The sequence below is a fragment of the Tamandua tetradactyla genome, chromosome 22, assembly GCF_023851605.1.
Source record: "Tamandua tetradactyla isolate mTamTet1 chromosome 22, mTamTet1.pri, whole genome shotgun sequence".
In the NCBI taxonomy this organism is placed as follows: Eukaryota; Metazoa; Chordata; class Mammalia; order Pilosa; family Myrmecophagidae; genus Tamandua; species Tamandua tetradactyla.
In genome coordinates, this window is record NC_135348.1 from 6,671,912 (window position 1) to 6,677,110 (window position 5,199).

At 43.1% G+C, this 5,199-nt stretch overlaps 1 pseudogene; it reads left to right on the plus strand.

Annotated features, from left to right (window-relative positions):
- The first annotated feature begins 3,755 nt into the window (after positions 1-3,755).
- On the plus strand, positions 3,756-4,377 carry LOC143666025 (G1/S-specific cyclin-D3 pseudogene; annotated as a pseudogene).
- The last annotated feature ends 822 nt before the right edge of the window (positions 4,378-5,199 follow it).

A 5,199-nucleotide genomic window follows, 5' to 3' on the forward strand; every position in this document is an offset into this window, starting at 1 on the left:
TGAAAGGAATCTCCCTTTATCCTTCACTTCCTAATCTAATCCTGATTTGGTGGGTAGGGACATGCCTTCATCATCTTTGCCTCCTCCTGCCCTCACTACCTAGCACTAAACTTTATGCTTCCAAATACTGCCCAAAGAACTCAGGATAGGAAAAGCAGAAATTCTAATAGACCTGTGAAAAAGGTGAGTTAAGGAAATGAGAAAAAATAGAAAAGGACACTTATCTCAGCCTAAGAAGGTAACACTGCAAATGGCTCTTAAGAGAGCATGACATATAGGCTATGCTCACAGATGGGAAAAAAATAAAAAGGACAGGCCTATGCATATACTCTTCACGGAACTACAAGTAATTCATCCAGCTAAATAGAAAGTTGAGAATAAAGCAGTAGAAAGAGTAACTTTGTAAGAAGGAAAGAGTCAGAGGATGCCACATGCTGTTTGTGAAGTCTATTGTAATTCCCAAGGCAACAAGAGGGTTTTTAAGCAAAAGATTGGCATGGGCACGCATGGCCTTTTGAAAGGAACACTTGGGCAGCAGAGTGAAATACATATTTGAAAGGGGCAAGATTAAAGGGAGGAAAACTGGTTAGGCATTTATTGTAGCAATCCAGGCAAGAAACGATAAGTGCATGGACAAAGGCATGGCAAAGGCAGAGGTGGAGAAGACATGCCCTGCCAATAAACAGATGTTCCTTACTTGAGTTATTTCCTAAAATTTACAATCCAATACACCTCACCATCAAAACAAAGTACTTAAGCACCCTCATAAATATTTTGTTCTTCAGCCAAACAGCCATCAGTTCTGTGATTTTCCTTGGACTTTGTGACACAAAGTTTATACCTTACTCTAAAAATTCCAGTCAAACCAGCCTTTCATGAAAGATATTAAAGAATTTAACAGTGGGTAAAATTCAAGGTTTAAAAATAATAATAATGAGAAACCCTAAATTCCCAACATACATCTAATCTAGCGAAGGCCTTCGATAACATGGGTTGAACAAGTGATTGATTTAAGAATTTCTTCCTGGAAAGTCTAGATAATGTTCAACCTAAATCCTATATATTGCAGTTAAAGTTCACTTGGTTTTATTTTTTATTATTTCTTCGTATTTTAGAAGTCACACATACAATTTATTTTTAATTCCAAATTAAGAATTTTCACTTCTAAAAGCCTATGCCTTAAGAAAAAAAAAAAAAGTTTAATTCACTTCAAGGCCTAATGATGCTAAATGTGTTCAACATATCTGACCAAAATAAGCTGCTAAAACACAAGAACTACTTAAACTGGATATATATGACTGCATGTCATTCGTTCTACCTCCAAGCCTCAAACAGATGAAAGAATCTGTTAAAACCATTGCCTCCTTTCCCCAGGCCTCAGTATCTGTCATTTCTTTAAGGAAGTCTTTTGCAATCCTCTGGGCAAGATTAGGTACCTCTGCTGACCCTGTACTTCCCCTACCCAGACAATACTCAGCCTTAGGAAAATGCTTATTTAAATACACTCCTCCTTCCCTACTTCCCCAGGAAACTCTCTGAGGGCAAGCTCGCGAGTAGCCTTTATCACTCAATATCCCCAGGTCCAAGGACAGTGACTAGCCGTAGGAAGTGCTCAAAAATATTTGTTTAGTGTATGATTTAATCTGCTCGTTCATCTTATGACTCAGGTTATTCATAAGATATTTGAAGTGGAAAATGAATAAGAATCGCTGTCCCTGGGGAATGACCTGTGTTCTAAGGTGGGAAAAGGGCTTAATTCTCTCTTGACACAGCTTTTCCATTGCTGGATTTTGATATTGTTTGCAGGTTGTTGTATAATTTTTATTTTTAATAATGAGAAGCCTTTCTAAATAAAAAATAAAAAGATTTTTAAATTTAATAATAAATGGGCTTCTTCTATTGAACAGACCTCTGAAAGAGGAAACAGTTGGGAAATATTCATTAATTCATAAATACCGAAAACCTCTTTATTCCTTAACTATAATTAGATGTAATTGTTAAAAATCACTTCTTTCTTGAAGATACTTCAGTATAATAACTACCACACATTTCAGTTCTCCAGGTTTTCTTGAGGTAGGTACTGATTTTTTATTACTGAATGGAATGGGGGAAGGGGAGCATTTACTTTAAATTGCGTTGCCTCACTGAAAAATCCTTCCTGATGCATTTTGTCTATAATAGTGACCAGAACTTCTCCACATCCCCTCAGCATAGCATCTGGGGACATTTCTCTCAACCCAATTAAAATAATTTAACAGCTTATTAAAATCTGATCATTGATTAAGGCTTTATTTACTGCTCTTTTTCTAGCAAAACATTAAATCATAATTATATTACATTACATGTGGCCCATTATGCCCTTTATTAAGATGCCATTCTGTAAGAGTAGTAGTTTGGGCTGCAAGTAACAAAAAAAGACCATTTAAAATTCCTTCATTAATAAATGTATTTTATTAATTCACACAGCCAGATAGCTCTGTGATTCTTTCCACAGTTCCCCTCTGCTGCCTTCTGCATGGTGGCTCCTTGCCTCATAATCACAAGGCACTCTGAACATATTATCTTCAATCAACAGCATCAAAAGTCCCAAAGAGAACAGCTCTCTTCCTTGGATCCCTTTTCTTGAGAGAGAGGAAAACTGTCCTTGAGTATCCCAGCAGCCCCTCCCCACTCATGCCCATTCCTAAGCTGATCATTGGCAAAGGGAATGGAACTCCAGGGTGACCTTTTAGTAGTCAGGATGACCCTTGCACTGAGAAGGTATCTCCCCTCTTTCTCCCCGAGCAAATGGCTGCCTGGTATCTGGAAAGATGTAGGGGTTCTGCTTGCAAAGGAGATGGGAGACAGTGGGAATTTCGTAGGCAACTAAATATATCTGTCTCAATAGCATTTTTATTCTCTGATTTGCCCATTTAAGGAAACGAATCATGATTATAATTGTATTAGGGGTTCACCCTAATTAGATATTTATCTTTAGTAAGACCCAAATAGACTTTTCTATTCATCAATTTACTCAACAATGAGGTAGGTGCTAGAATAAATGGTAAATAAATGCATGGCCAGTGCCCTCGTGGACTTTAAACTGTGATAAGGAAGACTGATAAATGCTGGCTAACAAATGAATACATAATCACATTACAGATAAGTGCTAAGAAAGACACAAATCAAGTGTAGTACTTGGAAAATATGGGGAGAAGCACTTAGGTACAGTGGTTCAGATCTCTGAGGAGCTAACATTAGGCCAAGGTGTGAAACATAAAAGGGAGGTAAACAAAGGACAGGCACTTGAGGCAGAAGGAAAAGCATAGGAAGGTCTTGAGACAAGATAGAGGACATCACATGGGAGAAAGGACACCTCATCTCTGTGTCAAGAGACAAGTAAGGGGTGGGCAACCGTGGCTCAGCAGGCAGAGTTCTCATCTACCATGCCAGAGACCCGGGTTCAGTTCCAGGTTCCTGTCCATGCCAGAACAAAAAAGAGAGAGACAAGTAAGAAAGGTGACTTCATATGCAGACATGTGACAGCAAGTTAAGGGGTTCCCTTTGAATGGGTTCTAGTTCCTTAGTGAAATAAGACACAGGTACTTTGCAATTGACAGAGCCCAAGATAAAACCATTAAAAGGAAAAGGGAGCTCCTTATGTGCCACTTCCTCTCTGAGCTCCTACCGTCACACTTTTGCTGTGGGCTGTCTCCTGGGATTCAGGCATGTGAGCAGCAGCTCTGTGAGGAGGAAGTCTCCCCCACCCCCACTCCATGGACTACCTTCCCTGCCTCACTACCTGTAAGGTGTACTTGCAGTTCCTGGGTGCGGTGTGCATGATAATGGTTTCCAAGCTGCGTGAGACCACGCCCCTGACCATCAAAAAACTGTGCATCTACACCTGCCACTCCATCTCTCTTTGCCACTGCAGGTTTGGGAGGTGCTGGTCCTGGGAAAACTTAAATGGGACCTGGCTGCTGTGATTGCCTGTGGTTTCCTGGCCCTGATTCTGCACTGACTCTGTCTGCCCTGTGACCAGCAGGCCTTAGTCAAAAAGCATGTCCAGACCTTCTTGGCCTTCGGCACTACAGATTATACTTTTGTTATGTACCCACCACCTATGATCGCAATGGGCAGCACTGGGCTGCAGTGCATGGCCAGGGTGCCTGCCCCATACCTGGTGATGAGCTCACGGAACTAATGGCAGGGACCATGGGCACTGAAGTGGAGTACCTGCAGGCTTGTTAGGAAAAGATCAAAGCTGCTGTCAGAGAGAGCCTCAGAGAAGCTGCCCAGACCAGCCCCAGCCCACTGCCCAAAGACCACGGGAGCTCCAGCAGCCAAGGACCCAGCCAGAACAGCATCCCCACAGGGGTCACAGCCATCCACCTGTAGCCCTGGAAAGGGCCTTTGACGTGGCCACCAAGAGCAAAAGGAACGCTGCCCCCCACCCCATCCCCTTACCTGCCTTCCAGGAATGAACCACACCACATGTGTCTGAAACCCGAGAGGGCTCTTATTTGCCCCTTGCAAAGCCAAAGGGGCCTGGACCTACCTACCCCTGCACTGTGCACTAGGGAACTTAGACCAGCTGATTTGGGCTACCAGGGATCTCCTCCCCTACCCACCCTCTCCCCACTTTTGCCTCTGGCCAGCTCCTTCCTGGACCTAGGCATGGTCCAGGCTGGTCAAGAACAAAACTGAACCAAGTAAAATACATGCACCAGCATTCCTTTTTGAGGCCCTTCTCTTGCTGGGGCTCTCACGTTCTCAACTGCCAAGATGCCCCAGTGCTTTTGAAAGGTGCTGCCCCTTCTAGGGTTATTGCATTTGGATGGGGGTCCTTCTAATGAGGAAATTTCAGACACTCTGGTCTTTGGGAGAGGTAATCTGGGTGGCTCCTCTCACCACACCTTGGAAGCACCTGCATAATCTGTGCTCTCAGCTGCTCCTAGAGAGAGGAGCCTGGGCCTCAGAGACAGAACCAACAAATTCCACCTTGCTTTGCTTTCTGCTCAGCTTCTCCCATGTGATTGAGAGGGGTCAGTGCTGAGGAGTTGTGTTCACTTATTAATTTTCTTTGTGTACGACTGTAAGAGGGTGTGTTGGGGCCCTATACCCCACAACCCTGGTAGTTGCTATTTCCTCTCCCCTCTGATGCTGGCTAGAGAAATGACTGTGGCCAAGTTGCTGCTACAGTCTTGGGGTGGGACCATG